The sequence below is a fragment of the Lynx canadensis genome, chromosome E3, assembly GCF_007474595.2.
Source record: "Lynx canadensis isolate LIC74 chromosome E3, mLynCan4.pri.v2, whole genome shotgun sequence".
Lineage (NCBI taxonomy): Eukaryota > Metazoa > Chordata > Mammalia > Carnivora > Felidae > Lynx > Lynx canadensis.
Window position 1 is genome coordinate 9,833,769 of NC_044318.1, and position 19,694 is coordinate 9,853,462.

General features: G+C 50.5%; 1 protein-coding gene and 1 long non-coding RNA gene across 3 annotated transcripts in view; both read right to left on the minus strand.

The window, feature by feature from the left end:
* Positions 1-2,105, minus strand: part of LITAF (lipopolysaccharide induced TNF factor) — a 28,028-nt gene extending 25,923 nt beyond the window's left edge. Inside the window, exon 1 of the mRNA XM_030301420.1 lies at positions 2,029-2,105. The gene's annotated coding sequence lies outside the window, so the exon portion shown is untranslated. The remainder of the gene's footprint in view (positions 1-2,028) is intronic.
* Positions 2,106-2,603: 498 nt separating this feature from the next.
* Positions 2,604-19,694, minus strand: part of LOC115504436 — a 44,111-nt gene continuing 27,020 nt past the window's right edge. The window contains exons 3-10 of one of the 2 annotated variants that reach the window (XR_004343050.1): positions 16,452-16,678; positions 15,872-16,047; positions 13,931-14,219; positions 13,170-13,392; positions 12,813-12,983; positions 10,731-12,542; positions 7,611-8,487; positions 2,604-2,678 (exon numbers count right to left, since the gene is read on the minus strand). This is a non-coding gene — a long non-coding RNA (uncharacterized LOC115504436). Of the gene's footprint in view, positions 2,679-7,610; positions 8,488-10,730; positions 12,543-12,812; positions 12,984-13,169; positions 13,393-13,930; positions 14,220-15,871; positions 16,048-16,451; positions 16,679-17,847; positions 17,885-19,694 lie in introns of those variants that run through there. The other variant, XR_004343051.1, reaches the window with a different exon arrangement.

Here is a 19,694-nt window from a genome sequence, read left to right on the forward strand (position 1 = left end):
TCTCACAGTGGCATTGTGGTTAATTAACAGCAAGAGGATGTGCTGCTTAGCTCCTTGAAAATTAACTTAGGCCGGAAATACCTTCTGGCTCCTTCCCTCCCAGTGGTTCCCCTTTTCCGACCCAACCCTCGTCTTGTCTGCGCCTCCTCTGAAACTTTGCCGAGATCCTTCTGCTGCTTCCACATGTCCCCCCACGTGTCCACATATGCTCAGGCCTTGGCTTTGCTACTAAACCCACAGTGGCTATCCGCCTCTTGCTCACACCTCCCTCCTTTCCACTCCCCTCAAGCTCCTTCCAGGCATTAGAGAGCACTGACTTTTTCACCTACATGGGTTTCCACTTTTAACCCACAGCGTAAATCCTTCAGGACCAGGAGCCATTTCTTCCAAGTCCTTTAAAGGGCAAGGGCGGCACTTTGTTTCTTCACAACCAGCCCATAAAAGAGACTGAAGGAGTAGAGGGAGGTACACTCACCAAAGTATCTAGTATTTTAGAGACCTAAGAAATTGATCCTGTTTCAGATCAATCACCCAGTCACGTAATCCGCAAAAACATTACAACGATACTTTTTCAAACGTGAACAAAAGCATCTATTATTAATGCCTTAAAGTAACAGGAAAGAGAGAAGACGGGCCTCTCTCTAGTAGATCTACAATTAATGTTTCTTAGAGAGGCTGGTGCACTTTTTGATCCCACACAAAGGCTGGCTGAGCGGTAAGCCAAGTACAGCATGGGTGTTACTTCATGCAGGTAGAACAGGTCACCTGCTCTCCAGAGTCTGATCCAACTATGAGAAAACCAAACACGGTCGTGGAGTCCCAGATACCAGCTCATGCCTCTCTTTACAATGGGATCCAGGTTAGTCCTACTTTAAAAGAACCACCCTAGAAGGCTGCGGGTGGGGACAGGAAGGTAAGCAAGCAAGCGAGGCAGTCAAGCATACAATCATGCATGCAAACCATGCCCTTGCTTAAAAAGGGCCCCCGGGGAAACTGCAGGGCCAACCCGCCTTCCAGGCTGCCCCTGAATCAGCACCAGCCCCCCAGGCCAAGGCCAGGGTTTGTACCCCCTGGGGAGGGCTGGTGGGACAGTCTAACCTGATGGGGTAAGGGAAGGCCCTTGACTTCCAGAAACTGGATTTCCCAACCAGCAAGCTCAGTCCAACAGGTAATGACATCAGCCCCACGAATCGGAAGCACAAAAGTGATCAGAAAACTAGTGAAGGTCCAACTGGCTTGAGCCCTGGAATGCTCGGCCTTTCTAGAATGGGCCCATTTCCCCATCCCCTGACCTTGACCAACACCACTGCCCAGATCCATACTGACCTGGAGAGCAGAGGGGAGGAGGCCACCTGCCTAGCTTGGTCGAGAGGGGTGATGTCCACCTCCGCCACAAGTTCCCCAGCCGGAGCCACCAGCACGCATCGGGCACCGCCAGTAGGTGGGTCTGTCGGGGCTCATCCCTGAGCTCACCGGGTGCCCACCTTAACCCGCGGGGAAGGGGTTTGGCCAGGGCCAAGGCTCCCTTCTCACTGTGTCCGGATTTTCGCCTCTCGGGGGCTCCCTCGGCCCCCAGGTGTCCACAAAGGCACGCGCTGACGGTGGCAGAGGCAAAAAGCGCCGATGCCGCGGCCCCTAAAAGCCGACTTACGGGACCGGCGTCCGGAAATTGTTTCGGACGACCCCAGCGCTGGCGCTGGGCCCACTCGTCGGGGCAGGGACGGAACCCGGCCTGTCCCACGGCCGGGACAAGCGCCGGGAGGCTGGACACCCGGCCCCGGGCGGGCCCCGCGCGCCAGATCTCGGCCGGTCCCCTACGCCCTCCACCCCGCCTCGACCCCCGGGGCCCGCCGGAGCCCCCGCCGCCCCGCGACCGGCGCGATGCCCCGGGTCTCCCGGCCGCGGCTGCTCCCGAGCCCCGGACCAGTGCTCGCGCCGCCGAGCCCCGCTCCCTCCCGGGCCGCCGCGCCCCCCGCCCGCGTCCCCCGCCCGCGTCCGCGTCCGCGCCCGCGCCCGCGCCACACTCACCGCCGCCCGCGCAGCCAGTCGAGCCGGGAGGTCTGAGCGAGCCGCGCAGGCGGGCGGCCGGGCCGGGGTGGGGCGGGGCCGGGCCGGGCCGGGGGCGGGGCCGGGGGCGGGGCCGGGGCGGGGCGGCTCAGGCTTCCGGCTCCCCCTTCAGCCCGCGCGCGGACCCACCCCGCCCAGTGCGGCCTGGAACGTGCCCGAGGCTGTCCCCCCCCCCCTCCGTGTTCTGCCCGTCCCTTCCGTCCCGCGGAACATCCCCAGAGTGCACCCCGACCCCGCTCACTCCCTGGATCCCCTAGGTTCTGCCGAGGCTCCTCGCGATGACCTGGGGGGGGGGGGCAGTCTCCCCATCCTGTCCCCCTTCCCCCACTGCGGATTCTGCCCCTGCACGTCGATCCCCCTCCCCTCCTGATTTCCGCATCCTGCTCTCCCCATTCCCCTAGGTCCCCCATCTCTGGCATTCCTAACCCCTCCCACCCTCAGACAACGTGGCCCACCAACTTCTGAGTCCCAGGTTCAGGGTTCCCTGCTCTCAGTAGAGCAGCCCTTACTCTACCCGTAACTGAGTTCAGTACCTTCAGACGCATCCGGATGGCCCGAGATACACGGTGTGCCTTTGGAAAAGTCACCCACTCTGGGCCTCAGTTTCCTGTCTGTAAAATAGACATTCACAGTACCTGTCGCATATATCTAAGAATGCATTGAGATCTTGCAAGCAAAGGGTTTAGTACAGGTTAGGTGTTAAATGAAACCAATGTCCTGTCTTATCACCTTCTATGTCCCCAGGGAGGTCCACGCCCCCTAGGTACTTTCTTGTTCCATCACTAAAATCTCTCTCTCTCTCTCTCTCTCTCTCTTTTTTTTTTAATCTTGAAATTTATTTTTGAGAGAGAGAGAGAGAGCATGTGCGTGAGCAAGAAGAGGAAGACAGAGGATCTGAAGTGGGCTCTGTGCTGACAGCAGGGAGGCCCATCTGGGGCTCAGACTCATGAACCATGAGATCATGGCCTGCAACACCCAGGTGCCCCTGCCCCTAGAATCTGCAAATCAATATCTCCTGTTTCAACATCCACTCAGTCCTCTGCCCCTAAATGGGTGCTGCCTGCCTATCCACTAAGAGCCCCATTTGCCTGCTAAGGTCGTAACCGCAGCCCTGATCCAGCAGGGTTCTGGGAGAAGTCATTACAAGCCATTAAGGAGCTTGTGTGGCTTTCAGAGTACACAGCCTTGGAAATGGGAGGAACCCTGATGCGGCCATCTAGAGAAATGCCACTTGGGCGGAGAGCCTCTGAGTCCCTCCAGGGATTCATAGATCTGGATCCTACTGGATCCTAAGACTCTCCCGGTGATGGGATCCTCAGAGACACTGAGACCCAGACAGGTAGAATGACTTGTCCAAAGCCCCAGAGCCAACTGTCCTCTCTGCCCCTGTTCAAAGCTCTCACCACCTTTTACCATATGGACCCAGCCACTACCAGCCATGAAAGGTATTACTCAGTTGGGGGAGGGGATTTCAAAGTCCTCCCAACTGTGAGTAATCGCCAGGGAAAGGTTATTAGTGAGGCCAATCTTTTATTTTAAAACTATTGAGGAAGCTGGAATAAGCCCAGCCTCTGCCATTCTCCATTTTCAAGGTGGGCAAAGAGGCATGTTGTCCTGACATAAAACCAGAGTATCACGGACTGTCACTAGCAAGATACAAGCCCTACAGAAACTCTGTCAGAGCAAAATGTTCAAGAAACAGCCTGTGTGAATGCTTTCCCCGTCCCCTCCCCTCCCCTCCCCTCTCCTCTCCTCTCCTCTCCTCTCCTCTCCTCTCCTTTCCTTTCCTTTCCCCTATCCCCCACCTCTTTCTTTCCTTCTTTTTCTGCAGAGGGAAAAGTAATCGCACATCTGAATTACTTCTGTCTTTTACTCAATGCTACCACGTCATTCCTTTTTCTCCTTCAACAGCTGAGTATCACGGGAGCTGGCTTTGTTTGTTTGGTTTTTTTTTTCAGATGTCCTAAACACTTAACTGCGCCTGTGAGCTAGCGATTATTTATGGGGAGAGCTGTAAAACTGTGACTCTTTTTTTCAATCCCCAAGAAACCATAGAGATTGAATTTCTAACCCAGTGCTTCTGAGAAGCGAAGGAAAGTAACCCAGACACACGATCATCTCAATAGACACAGAAAAAGCATTTGACAAAACTCCAACATCTTTTCATGAGAAAAATACTCAACAGGGTAGAAACAGAAGGAAACATTCCACAACCTGATAAAGAGCATCTACTGTGACCAACATCCTCCATGGTGAAAGACTGGATGTTCCCCCCCCCCCCCCCAGATCAGGAACAAGCACTTTTGCCACTTCTACTCAACATTGTACCAGAAGTGCTAGCCAAGACAATAACACGAGAAAAAGAAGTAAAAAGCATCCAGAATGGAAAGGAAGAAGTAGGAACTATCTCAGTTCACAGACAACATGATCTTACACAGAGAACATCTTAAGGAATCCACAAAACATCATCAGTGCGAATCAACAAGGTCAGCGAGGTGGCAGGGTACCAGATCAACATACAAAAATCAGTTGCATTTCTGTACACTAGTAAGGAATGACACAACAATGAAAATCAGAAAATAATTTAAGAAAGTCTGACTTATACGGTGAAAACTACAAAATACTGTTGAAGAAATTAAAGACCTAAATGAAATGGAAAGACATTCGTGTAGTATATCAGTCAGAGTTCTCTCAGAGAAACAGTACTGGAAGGAGATGCTAGATGGATGGATGGATGGATAGATAGATAGGATGGGAAGGAAGGAAGGAAGGAAGGAAGGAAGGAAGGAAGGAAGGAAGGAAGGAATAGATAGATAGGATGGACAGATAGATAGATGGGATGGATAAGTAGGTAGGTAGGAAGGAAGGAAAGGATAGGCTAGATGGACAGACAGACAGATAGGATGGGTGGGTGTGGTTGATGGACGGATAAACAGTGATAGATGATAGATAGATAGATAGATAGATAGCATAGGTAGGTAGGTAGATAGACGGGATGGGAAGGAAGGAAGGAAGGAAGGAAGGAAGGAAGGAAGGAAGGAAGGAAGGAAGGAAGGAATAGATAGGTAGGTAGGTAGATAGGATGGACAGATAGATGGGATGGAAAAGTAGGTAGGTAGGTAGGAAGGATAGGATGGATGGAAGGATAGGATAGGATAAGATAGATAGGGAGGCAGATAGGCAGATAGATAGGATGGATAGGTATGTAGGCAGGTAGATAGAATAGGATGAATGAATGTGGAGAGAGAGAGAGAGAGAGGTGAAGCCCTCAGGCAGGAGTAGAAGCTTTGGTCCACAGGTGTAATCCTTTCTCCAGAAAACTTAAGTTTTGCTCTTAAGGCCTTTTAACTGATTGGATGAGGCCCAAGTTACCAAAATAATCTCCTTTACTTAAAACTTGTTGTATGGAACATGATTCACTCATTGCACTGTTTCAAGTACAGTAAGACTTTGGATTGCGAGCATAATTCATTCCTGAAACACGCTTGTAATCCAAAGCACTTGTCTATCAAAGTGAATTTCCCCACAAGAAATAATGGAAACTCGGATGATTCATTCCACGACCCAAAAATATTCATATAAAAATGATTACAATACTGTAACATAATGCAAAATAATAAAGAAAATGAGAAATGTACAGAAAAATAAACTAACCTGCGCTTCCCTCTAAAAAAAAAAAAACAACAAAAACGTGTTGTAGAAGTTAACCCCTTCCAAAAATACCTTCACAGCAAGACCTAGATTAGTGTGTACTTGAATTACCGGCCACTATGGCCTAGCCAACCTGACATTGAGGCTAACAACCATCACAGGCGGCAAGACTCCCCAAACTGAGGTACAGATCGGTGTGATGTCTTTCAAAATCTCAGCTGCCTTTTCAAGCAAGTGATATGTCCCACTCTGGGGCGGACCGTTGATAACGGGGCAGGGCTGTGCCTTTCGGGGGGCTGGGGGGAATCTCGGTGCCTTTTTAAAAGAGTCTTTTTTTTAACATTCTGGAGCTGGTTGGTGCTAACAGTTGCCCAACACTGTGAGCACTTTGTGCCACTGAACTGTATGCTAAGAAATGGTTAAAAGGGTACATTTTACCGTCATGCACATTTCCCCATGAAACCTAAAAGTAAGTTATAGTAAAAGTAGGCACCTTTGCCTGAGTAGACATTTCTGCAAAGAAGATACACGAGCGGCCAAGAATCAGATAAAAAAAAAAAAATGCTCCACATCGTTAGTCATCGGGCAAATGCAAATCAAAACCACAATGAGATACCGCTTCGTACCCGCTGTGGTGGCCATAAAAAATTTTTTTTCTTTTTTTTTTCAATGGAAAATAACAAGGCTTGGGAGGGACGTCAAGAAATTGAAACTCTCACACGTTGCTGGGGGCCATGTAAAACACCGCAGCTGCTGTTCCGGCCCCAAATATATACACAGAATGATTGAAACCAGGCATTCAAACAAAAAGGTACAGAGGAATGTTCTTATCAGCAATATTCACCCCCCGTCAGAATGTGGAAATGACCAAATGTCCACCAACTGATAAGTGGGTGAATGAGACATTGTGCATCCACACGACGGAATACCGTTCGGGCACACAGTGGAAGAAAGCACAGGCCCACGCTACAATGTGGGTGACCCTTGAAAACATTGTGCTCGGGGCGCCTGGGTGGCTCAGTTGGTTAAGCGTCCGACTTCGGCTCAGGTCATGATCTCACGGTCTGTGAGTTCGAGCCCCGCGTCAGGCTCTGTGCTGACAGCTCAGAGCCTGAAGCCTGTTTCAGATTCTATGTCTCCCTCTCTCTCTGCCCCTCCCCTGTTCACGCTCTGTCTCAAAAATAAATAAACGTTAAAAAAATTAAAAAAAAAGAAAAGAAAACATTGTGCTCATTGAAAGAAGACTGACACACGAGGTCCCATATCATAGGATTCCATTTGTAGGTTATTTCGAGAATAGGCAAATCTACAGTGGCAGAAGGCTGATTCGTGGGGGCCTGGGGCTGGGAGGAGTGGGGAGCGACTTCTAATGAGTATGGGGTTTGTCTACACATGTTCTGGAAGCTGGTTGTGGTGATGGTCACACTATTTTGATGTACTGAATGCCACGAAATCGTAGAGTTTAAAATAGTTGAAACACTAGGGCTCCTGGGTGGCTCAGTCAGTTGAACATCCAACTCTTGATTTTGGCTCAGGTCGTGATGCCAGGGCCATCCCCCTGCACCTCTCCTTCACTTGCACTCTCTCTCTGAAAAAAAAAAAATGGGGGGCACCTGGGTGGCTCGGTCAGTTGAATGTCTGACATCAGCTCAGGTCATGATCTCACAGTTCATGGGTTCGAGCCCCGAATCAGGCTCTGCTGACTTCAGATTCTGTGTCTCCCTCTCTCTCTCTGCCTCTCCCTCACTTGTGCGCTAACCGCCCCCCCCCAAAAACATAAATACATAAACATTTTGTAAAAAAAGGAAAAAAATTAAATAGTTGAAATCTTAAATTCTGTATTGTGTGCATTTTATTTCAATTAAAAAAAAAAAAGTAAAGCAGGGACTCACCTATGCCCTGTTAGGACACAGCCAAAGGGGGCCACATGGCTTTTCATGACATCTGTGGTTGTTTCTGTTCCCACTGAAGAGTCCGCTGTTGTGCTCAACCCAAAAAGTCTCGGCACGAGATCCGGGCCGTGAAGACACATGCGCCGATACCCCGGAATCACACGGGCAGACAGAAAGGGAGAGCCGCCCTCGGGCTGTGCTCTGAGACATCAGAAATGACAGCAGCCAGGAGAGAACGAGCTGCTTGGAGAATGCAGAGAACGATCCCATTTTTTTGTTGTTGTTAAAAGAGGGGGGAAAAGATACACACACACACACACACACACACACACACACACCCTGGGAAAATGCCTTGACACTTTCTCAGGGATAAAGAACACCGCCAACGGGAGCCTCTGAGGAGGGATTCTTTGTCTCCTTTTGTTCCCGGCCATTTTTCTGATATTTACAGGACACATACAAATTGCTTGTTTAAAAAAGCTCATCTTCAAAGAAGGAATTCGGTAGCCAGAAATAGCCTCCACTGGCTGGTTTGTGCTATTCATAACAACAAGTTCTGGTAACTAATGTTTCCATAACACCTTTTCCATTTTCAAAACATGGTTGCTGCACACATCACATGACTCATCCTTGAAGAAGCCCTTTGGAGTAGCGAGTCTGCTGAGACACGCAGATGGGGAAATGGGGCCAGGGGACCAGAAGCTTGCCCGTGGTGGTGGTGGTGGTGGTGATGGGAAACACCAACTGTGCCCCCGCTGGCTGCAAGGCCCTGGGCAAAGCTCTCATACATTCGTCATCTCATTGTCTCCTTGCAAAAACCCTCATATTCTCGAGATGGGGAGACTGAGGTCCGGAGAGGTTCCAGCATCTGGGCCACCTGTGGAGACAGAGGCGTAAGAGGCACAGGGCTTCCGTGGGTGCCCATGGTGCGGGAAGAACAGGCAGGGGGACTTGGGCTGGGCTGGAGGAAGTTGGCAGAACTTTTTCACACTGGAGAGGGCACGGGCTGGCTTCCGCTCATACAGACCTGCCTATTTCTCTTTTGTGGGTTGGGGCTCTGTAGGAGAATATACTGGGGGGAAAGGCTCTGAGGCCCTAGCCTGAAAGCTCTCAGTGATCCGGAAGGCTCTAAGCTCCAAGAAGCTCTCCACAACATGGGGGCTAAACACAGGCACGGAGCCAGGCAGCCTGGGTTTCAAACGCCACTGCCACCGTGACCAGCTGGGTGGCCTTTGGCAACTCGCTTAACCTCTCTGGGCCTCAGCTGTCACCTGTATCAAGTGGAAATGGTAATACTTGCTCATAGAGTTGTCTCTGTTTCCACTGAAAGCTCTGCTGTGCGTGCACCATGTGACCATGTGTCAAATAAATGGGATTCTGGGATTTATCTTCCACTCACCCCTGCACGGCCCGCCCCCGCCCCCTCCGCCGGCCTCCGGTCCAGAGCTACGCAGTGGATGTGTCTGTCCACGGCTCCCCACCTGGCTTTCAAAGGGACGTCCTTGTCTGCGACTTTCACCATCGCTGGGCTCTTTCTGCGTTTTGTGGAATTTGAACCTGAACGCGAGTTTTCGTCCATCAGCTCCAGGGCGCCTGACCTCAACTGCAGAACTTGGTTCAAGGCTGGTTTCCCCTCCGGCCAGAAGGAGACGGGCAGGCCGGGGGCTGGGCTTGTGGGTCCGGGGAAGCCTGGAATTGCCCCACCTCCAGAGGGTCTGACCAGGGCTCAGGGGTGGGTTGGGGGGGCTGGTGGGCGGTTTGAGGAAACGGAGCAGTGGTGATGCCTTGGGTCCGGCACGAGGCCTGGGCCAAAGTTTCCTTGTTGGCTCCTTCCCAGGAGCAAGACCTCAGCCGGCCCCTCCCTGCAGACTCCCCCGCTCTCTCAGCTGTCCTGCCAGCTGCCACTGTGGCCATGACAGTGAGAAGAAGTCACGAAGGGAAGCAGCGTGGCAAGGTGCCGGCACAAAGGAAGGCTTCGGGGGGTTCAGAGCTGCTATTACCGACCTGCTATTGTTCTTAAGCGCCCCTTCCAGCAAACACAAAAACCCACATGGGGCGCCCGGGTGGCTCAGTCGGTTGAGCGGTCAGCTTCGGCTCAGGTCATGATCTCGCGGTCTGTGAGTTCGAGCCCCGCGTCGGGCTCTGTGCTGCCAGCTCAGAGCCTGGAGCCCGCTTTGGATTCTGTGTCTGCCTGTCTCTCTGCCCCTCCCCTGCTCGTGCTCTGTCTCTCTCTGTCTCTCAAAAATAAATAAGCATTAAAAAAAAATTTTAAAACAAAACAAAACAAAAACCCCACAAGTCCCATGAGAGTGCCTCCCCTTGTTCTCGAATCAGTTTTGATCCGCTGGCCTCAGACACAGCTCCGTGATAAGAAAATGGTCCCACTCAAACAAATGAACTCTGGACACAGATCACCAAACACCCCCTACCTGAGCTCCTGACTCAGTTTCCCCACAATCCAGAGTGCTGTCAGGACCCTCCCTAAGGCCTCCAGAATGCTATACGATCTGAGCTCTGTTCTTCTCTGCCCTCAATTTCCAGACACCCTCGACCTCACTCTGCTCCGGCCAAATAGGCCTCCCTGCTGTTCTAGCACAGCCCTGCCTCGGGGCCTTTGCACTGGCTGTCCCCTCTCTAAAATGCTATAAATGAGGAAGCAATCAAGACTCAAGGTTTTTGCCACTGGTGTCAGAACTGGGATTTGAACCTAAGGTAGGACTACGAATAAATTCTAATGTGAACTGCTCGAATCCTCACTCTAATTCACTGCAGCCAAGCCCCCGCCCATTCCAAATCGTGCGCCTCTGTGCAGGGAGCCAACTTGTCCCGCCTGGGAGCTGACAAGCCAAGGCAGTAGAGCACGAAGGCCCTAAGGCCCCTGGACAGAAATCCCCAGCAGCAGGGAACAGCTGTGGCATCAGGGCTGAAGAGGGTCCCCTCGAGTGACAATAGAGGAAGCGAAGAAGCAGAAAGGAGAAGCGGACTGCAGCCCTGCCTCATTTCTCAGACCCACACAGGTAGTTCCCAGCATCGCGAGAACGAAACAGAAGTGAAATCCTGTAGAGTCATCGGACTCAGGGCGCCCGGGGTTGGGGGTATGTGGGGAGGAAACGACCCTACCTTATCTCCCTGAGCCCCTCTCTGGGCCAATCCCGGCGGCCGTGGAGATGTCGGAGAGGCGCTTGCTTGTAGACCTGTGGGCGATCCGCACTGAGAACTCACTCGCTGCACAGATGTCCCGGTGGCTGGGCACAGATGGGTCACCCCACGGAGCCTCCACAGCCCAGAGTGGAGACGATGCAAACGGCTATTAAAAGGGAGCCGGACAAACCCATCATGAAAAATCAGTGCGGAAACTCCTCTGCCACCATTTAGGAGGACAAAATGGCCCCGGCCCCGTCTGTCCAGTTACAGAGATCGGGCTGTGAAATCCTCCAGGGGGAAAGACAAGCTGTAGAGCAGGGAGGGGGTGGGGTGGGGCTGGGCAATGGACACCGAACGGCAACATGTATGGTACCCGCTTCCTCGAAGGTCACGCCAAGCGGTGGGACATGAAGCCATATGACTGGGTCATGACCAGCCACCTTGCCTTTTAAACAGAACGGGATGGGATGAGATAGGACAGGACAGACAGGACAGGACGGGGAAGGACAGCATCCAAGAGACAACCCCAGATGGCATTTCTTATAATAAGTAGCATTGCATAAGTTTTCTATTTAGTTATACGCCAGCATCCGCGTATACTGGGTTACAATGCAGAATCTATTTTTTCACTGCGGCTGGGAGCTAAAAAAAAAAAAAGTTTGAAAACCCTGGAAACGGAAAAAAATGAAAAGAAAGAAAGGACTCAAGGTGGCCCCCTCTGAAGAGAAGGAGGCCACGGGAAGCAGCCTTACTTAATACAATTCCGTGCTTTTTTTTTTTTTTTTAAACAACGAGCACGCATTGCTTGGCTTTTGCAATAACATAAAGAACTTTTAAAACCTTTTAGAAAACATAAACATGCCTGCCTCAGTCTCCAGGAAAGAGGCTGGGCTGTCTGAACTGTCAACTAGTTTTTGATGTGGAAAAGGTCAAAGCCCTGTCCCGAGGGGCGCTCCCTCCCAGAGGGTTTCCAGGGCCTCCCCGGGTTTTTTCCACTCGTCCTTCTCTTCCCCTCCAGAAAGCCACGGGACCATCCAAAAAGGAAACACGCCTTAAGACGTCAGTCTTCATTTTCGAAATCGGAACAGGCGCCCCTCACCCCGCAATGGCCATTGTGTTTTCTGTTTTCTGTTTGGCATTACAGAGTCCATATTTTCCATAAAGAGCCTCCCTGACTTCATTTTTAAAATGCCTACAAGGGTGACAACCTACCGGTCGCACCCAATGATTTCCTATTGTACTTGTCACCTTGGTAGATATCCCTGGGTGTGTGGTCTTTCTTTTCTCTTTTTTTAGGATTAGTTCCTTCGGGCAAATTCCCAGAAGCGTGATCGCTGGAGAGGGAAGCGTCCACCTTTCCAGGCCCCTGATACGCTCCGCCGAGCTGCTTTCCGAAAGAGCTGGGGACTCACGCCTTTTGAAGGAACTGCCCGCTGTGGGGGTGGTTAGGTCATCGCCACCTTTGTCTCCCTGCGGGACACATCTGTGACCCAGGTGCCTGTGTCACGGAGCCCGGAGGAAGGCGGGGAAAAAGCATTCCCCTCTCCGCCACCAGGCCAGAGCCTGGAACAGGCGGGTCTCGAGGACTCCAGAGGGCGGGGAGGCCATCCCTTCCCCACGGTGGAAACCTGGAGGCCAGGCCGGCACCATCTGGAAGCCAGGGCTGGGAAGGCGGGTGTGTTCTCTCACTGGGCCGCTTTGTGCACGGCGGGCCCCATCGGGAGGTTGCGAGCATGAAGAATGTGGCCCAGAGCTCGTCACGCTGCATGTCTTGGTGGGTTTGGGCTCCTAGGACAGAAAGCCCCGGTAGGACCGGCTCAGAGACAACGCAGATGTATTTCTCACAGTTCCGGAGACTGGGACGTCCCAGGTCAAGGGGCCAGCCGATTCAGTGGCCGATGACCCGGATGTCATCATACGGTGCAAGCCCGCAGGGAGCTCCGTGGGGTCGCTTTCATCAGGGCACTGATCCCATTCATGAGGGCTCCGCCCCCATCCCCCAGTCGCCTCCCCAAAGCCCCACCTTCTCACACCATCCCGCTGGGGGTGAGGTTTCACCTTGTGGACCTGCTTGGGGGGGCGGTTGGGACACACACATCCGTCCGTCGCACTGGGCATTTCTGAGCAGAGAGGATCAGGGCCATCCGTTGTCCAGATGGGGGTACAGGTCAGCATCAGCTCTGCCTTCGGGGACCCCCATGGACCTCCACGGGCCTGGGGTTCTCATAGCTAAAAAAAAGATGAAAAGCTGCTGCTTTCCCACCGGTTAGCATCAAGACCAGACGACCCCGTGACCTGTGACCCAGATCCTGCTCCCCACCTTCTCCTTAGGGCTTCGCTCATGCAAGGTGTGCCATTACCCACTTAGTTAAGGGATTGCAACCTTGCAAAACTCACATCCCACACAGCACCCACCGAGGCTTCACAGATCTCATCCAGGTCCCCCACGTCCCCTCTGCCACTGGATTTTTTTTTGCTTTTAATAAGCTGGTCCCGGGGAATCATTGTCGTCTTAGAGACTGCCATGACTTTGAAGCAAATCCCCGACATTGGATCATTTCATCTGCAAACACGCTGATTTGAGGCTCTCAAAAGATGAGGATTCCTTTTCAAAACACAACCACGAAACTACAATGCGCTGCAAAAAGAAAAAGAAAGAAAGAAAGAAAGAAAGAAAGAAAGAAAGAAAGAAAGAAAGAAACACATTGCTGAATTCCATCCAATGTCATCCAGTCTGGGTTTACATTTCCCCAGCTGTCTCATAAACATTTTTTTTTTTTTAATCTGGCTTCTTTGAAACAGGATCCTGCCCCCTGGGCCTCCAGGACCTGGCATTCGGCTCGTCTGGCACATAGTAGGTGCTCTGTAAATCCTTGCTGGGTTGAACAAATAAGGCTAAAGAATTTTCCAGGGGCAGCTCCCGTTTTTGGAGCGGTTCTCAAGCTGGGCAACTCGGATGTTCCCATCTAATCCTGACAGTCGTGCTGAGGGGGAAACGCTTTCTGTGAGCCCATTTTACAGAAGACACAGCTGAGGCACAGAGAGGTGAAACGACCTGCCCCGGGCTGCACAGCAAGGAGTAATGCCCGAAGGAGCAAGTAAAGAGGGCCCAGGACATAAGCTCACTGTGCCAGATGCTGTGATCTGTAGGGGAGGCTGTGCCGGGCCGGCCTCACCCACTCCCAGAAGCTCCTTAGCAGCATGAAGACACATGGGCGAGTGGCACAGCTTCTGAGGCCAGGAGTCAATTCCTCTTATGGACCGACACCCACGTGGGCACCCTCAGCCACATCGGTGCCCTGCAGAGGTATTCCTGACCTCTGTCTCCTCTAGGAGGACCCCAGGAATGTCCTCCTCTGGGCCCCAGAAGGAGGAACAAGGACATCTGAGACTGTCCTTTCTCCGTTTGGTCATGCAACAAATAAATACTGATCGTTACAAGATGCCAGTCACTAATCGCAGGGCCTGGAGAACAAGTGAGAGCCAAGAGTAAGTCTGAGTCCGGTGGAGGACTTAAAGAGGCCACGAAATGTATTTGTAAGGGTCAGTGGGAAAAGAGTACAAAGGAAGGATGTAGAGGTTCTAGGGGCATGGGCGGGGAGTGGTCAGTGAGGGCTTCCTGGAGGAGGTGAGGCCAAGAGTGCTGAATGTAAACTCCTGAAGCTAGTGGCTGAGCCCTCTTATTATTTTGAACAATGCTGATGAGCAAAGTACTATTAACAATAATAATCACGAACAAGAATCGCGATGGGTGACAATCCCTGGATTCTGTTGGTGTGTTCGTTTACCGATGGCATCTCCCTTAGTCTTTATAATAACCCAACAGGTAGAGACTGTAAAGTAAAGCCCATTCTAGAGAAGAGCAAACTGAGCCTCAGAACAGTGACAGAACTCAGCAGGTGGTGACGCTGGGATTCGAACCCAGGCCCGCTGGATCATTGAGCGCCTTCCTTTTTGTTAAGATTAATTTCTGTTAATCTTAACAGGCTGCTGGCTGAGCCCCGCCCTGGGGCTTCATGGAATCATTCAAAGTTGTCTCCCTTCTGCAAACGTGACCCTAGGTCCCTCACGAGGGGTTGGAGCATGGGCGGCCTGCAGAGTCAGAGGCCCCAGCAGCACTGAGAGCCTGGCCGCTGCCCGCACCAGCTCTGCAGCGGGGAGGATCTGAGTCCTTCCTCTGGGGCATACTGGCTGTGGGACCCAAGATAGGTTCTGCAGCAGCCTCTCTGAAAAGCAGGGATGACAATGGGGCTGACCTTGGCGGGGGGGCTTCCGAGGCCGGAGGAACGAGGGCAAGGAGGTGGGGGCCTGTGGGACATATATTTGGGGACCAAATATGCCCTGGGACCCAGGGCATGGGGTAGGGAGACAGGGGACAGAGCTGGAGAACTCTGTTAGGGCGGGTGACTGAGCACTTACTTGGTATGAGGGCTGGAGACACGGAAACCCAAGGGTAGGGATTTTGTCTGTTTTGCTCGCTGCTACAACCCCAGTGCCTAGAACAATGGCTGCCACATGGTAGTTCCCCAGTCCTCGATGGGTGAATGAATGATGGATTGCATCAATAAGTGAGTGAGTGAATGAATGAATGAATGAGTGAGTGAATGAATGAGTGAATGAAAGAAAGAGTAAAAGAATTGTGAATGAATGAATGAATGAATGAAAGAATGAGTGAATAAATGAGCGAATGAATGAATGAATGAATGAGTGAATGAGTGAGTGAGTGAATGAGTGAGTGAGTGAGTGAACGAATCAGCGAATGAATGAATGAGTGAGTGAATATGCATTCTGACAGCAGACTTAGGGGAATACCTGGGGAGGATACAAGGAAGAAACCACTGTTCCCTAGTGGGTAGGAAATTCAACACTTTTTAAAGGGGCTGAGGGGCGCCTGGGTGGCTCAGTCGGTTAAGCGTCCGACTTCTGCTCAGGTCATGATCTCGCAGTCCGTGAGTTCGAGCCCCACATCGGGGCTGGCAGCACAGAGCCTGCTTCAGATCCTCTGTCCCTCCTCCACTCATTCTCTCTCTCTCACTCTCTCTCTCTCTCAAAATAAGTAAATAAACTTTTAAACACTTTAAAACAATAAAGGGGTCGATGCTTCGAGCAAGTCTTACTACGTGAGCGAGGCAGACGTGGGAAGAGGACACTGCATGAGCAAGGCCTGGTGAGTTGACGATGGGCTGGCATCCGGAATTACTATAAGATGCAGGTGGGTGTAGAGTGGAAAGGTTGGTGGTGAGTCAGGGACGAGCCCCACGTGCCTGGGATACAGCATTTGAAGGCTGCTCTCCTGCGACGAGAAATCAGAGAAGGTTTTCAGCAGGAACACAGCAGGATCATAACTGACCGTGTCTAGCTGCAGGTGTCCCACAGCCCAAAACCTTCCTTGCACTGCTTTCCAGGGCGGGTCTGGATCCCATAGCATACGCCCCACCCCGAAGGCTGAATCCTTCACGACGCGTACCAAATGCGGGGGTTCCGAAAGTATTTACCAAGCACCCTCCGTGAACAGAACAAGAGTTGATATGCATTAAGCATCTACATTTGCCAGCATTGGGCTCAGCCTTGGGTACGTATTATTTCATGTCATTCTGCCATCAGCCCTGTAAAGGAAGTAGTAGCTCTACCCCACGTGATGGATAAGGAAACTGAATTCAGAAAGCTTCAGTGAAAGGCCCAGGGTCCCACAGTTACCTGTTCCCATCACCGTTCTGAACTGCTTCAAGCACGGGGCTTTGCCTTCTGCCATCATGTCGGGAAAGTAAACCACCAGACTCAGGTTAGATGCTAGAAAAGGGCTGCCTTTGCCGAGCTGGCCTCAGCCTTAGGTCACAGACCTGCTTTGGAGAATGTGGCACTCAGTAGTGTGTAGGGCTGGTGCTGAGGACAGTGCTGTCAGCTTGAGCACATTGCTGTGGCCCCTGTATAAAAGGCAGACAAGAGAAAAGCCTTGAGTTCTTCAGATCCAGAAAAGCCAGACTTCCCTTGAGCTCTTAATTTGTTTTCAATTTTGGAATGGTGAACATCTTGAAATTGATTGTTTCCCTTTTTGCTCTGGCCACTGGGAAGCTCAGACCACATGTACATCCCAGCTGTGTAAGCAGTAGTGTGCCTTAACATGGGTGATGTTTTATTTTCCTTTTCTCCTATTTTTTTTATGACCGTTTCCTCATTAAAAAAAAATCCTATTGTTTTGTTGCTATCTTTGTTAGTTACTTTTTTAAGTTTATTTATTATTTTCTGAGAGAGAGAGAGAGAGAGGGAACGAGGGAGGGGCAGAGAGAGAGAGGGAGAGGGAGAGGATCCCAAGCAGGCTCCACAGCTGTCAACACAGAGCCTGATATGGGGCTTGAACTTACAAACCGTGAGATCATGACCTGAGCCGAAATCAAGAGTCTGATGCTTAACTGAGTAAGCCACCCAGGCACCCCTAGTTATTTTGAATCCATTTCGGTGAAGGGCAAGTTTATAAATAAATATATACAGAGATTTACTCCAAGGATGCAAAGATGGTTCAACATCCACAAATCAATCAACGCGATGCACCACGTTAACAAAAGGAAAGAGAACAATCGTGTATCATCTCAATAGATGCAGAAAAAGCACTTGACAGAATTCAACATCCATTTATGATAAACACTCTCAACAAAGTGGGTATGAACAGAACATACTGCAATATAATAAAGGCATGTCTGAAGAGCCCACAGCTAATATACTCAGTGGTGAAAAGGAAGTGGTGATCTTCCTTTAAGATCAGGAAAGAGACAAGGATAGCCACTCTCACAACGCTTATTCAACAAAGTATTAGAAATGCTAGCCACAGCAATTAGGCAGGTAAAAGAAATAAAGGGCATTCAACTTGGAAAGGAAGAAGTAAACCTGTTACTATTGGTAGACAACATGATTTTATACACAGAAAACCCTAAAGACGCCACAAAAAACCATTAGAACTAATAAATTCAAAAAAGTTACAGGGTGCAAAGTCAATATGCAAAGGTTGGCTGCATTTTTATATAGTAATGACAACCTATCAGAAAGAGGGACTAAGAAAACAATCCCATTTAGAATGGCATCAAAAAGAATAACATACCAGGGTGCCTGGGTGGCTCAGTTGGTTAAGCGTCTGACTTTGGCTCAGGTCATGATCTCACAGTCCATGGGTTCGAGCCCCGCGTCGGGCTTGGTGCTGACAGCTCAGAGCCTGGACTCTGCTTCAGATTCTGCGTCTCCTTCTCTCTCTGCCCCTCCCAGGCTCATGCTCTGTCTCTCTCTGTCTCTTAAGAGTACATAAACGTTAAAAAAAAAAAAAAAGAATAAAATACCTAGGAATAAACATAATCAAAGAGATGAAAGGCCGGTACACTGAAAACTGAAAGATATTGATGAAAGAAATGGAAGAAGACACAAATAAACAGAAAGATATTCCAGGCTTACAGGTTGGAAGAATTAATGTTGTTAAAATGTCTAGACTACCCAAAGCAATCTACAGATTCAATGCAATGCCTGTCAAAATTCCAACGGCATTTTTCGCGGAAATAGAACAAACAACCCTAACATTTGTATGGAACCGCGGAAGATCACAAACAGCCAAAGCAATCTTGAGATCAAAGCCAGAGGCATCAAACTCCCTGATTTGAAATTATGCTACAAAGCTACAGTAATCAGGACTGTGGTCTTGGCATCGAGACGACAGAAGTATCAATAGAGCAGAACGGAGAACCCAGAAAAACACCCACGCATACAAGGTCAGTTAATTTACGACAAAAGGAGGCAAGAACTTACAGTGGGTAAAGGACAGTCTCTTCAATAAACAGTGCTGGGAAAACTGGACGGCCACATGCAAAAGAGTGAAACTGGACCGCTTTCTTACACCGTGCACAAAAATTAACTCCAAATGTATTCAAGACTTAACTATAAGACCTGAGACCATAAAACTCCTAGAAGAAAACAGGTGGTGAACTCCTTGACGTAGCTCTGGATAATGATTTTTTCCTGGAGCCGACCCCAAAGGCGAGGTGAAGAAAAGCAAAAACAAACAGATGGGACCACATCTAACTTGAAGTCTTCTGCATAGAAAAAAAAAAATTGGGGCGCCTGGGTGGCTCAGTCGGTTAGGCGTCCAACTCCAGCTCAGGTCACGATCTCGCGGTTCGTGGGTTTGAGCCCCACGTCAGGCTTTGTGCTGACAGCTCAGAGCCTGGAGCCTGCTTCGGATTCTGTGTCTCCCTCTCCCTCTCTCTCTGCCCCTTCCCCGCTTGTGCTCTGCCTCTCTCTGTCTCTCAAAAATGAATAAATGTAAAAAAAAAAAAAAGAAAGAAAAAAAAGAAGAAAAAAAATTAACAAAATGAAAAGGCAGCCTACGGAATGGAGGAAGCTATTTATAAACCATATACCCAGTAAAGGATTAATATCCAAAGCAAAGAAAGATAAGAATTCATACAAGTCAATATCGAAACAACAAACAATCCAATTTTAAAATGGGCAGAGGATCGGAACTTTTTTTTCCCAAAGAAAACAGGTGGGCAACAGGCCCACGAAAAGAGGCTCATCACCACCCATCACCAGGGAAATGCAAATCAAAACCACCAGGAGATACCACTTCACACCTGTCAGAGTGGCTAGAATCAAAAAGACAAGAGCCAGCAGGTGTTGGCGAGGACACGGAGGAAAGGGGACCCTCGTGCCCTGCTGGGGGGGAACGCACACCGGCACAGCCACCGTGGAAAACGGCGTGGAGGTTTCCTCAAAAAATTAAAACCAGACCGGCCATCCGATCCTGCAATTCCGTTCTTGGATATTGACCCAAAGAAAACACAAACGCTACTTTGGGAAGATATCTGCACTCTCGTGCCCACTGCAGCGTTATTTGCAACAGCCAAGATACGGAAACGGCCTCAGTGTCCACGGATGGATATATGGGTAGAGAATACATGGTGA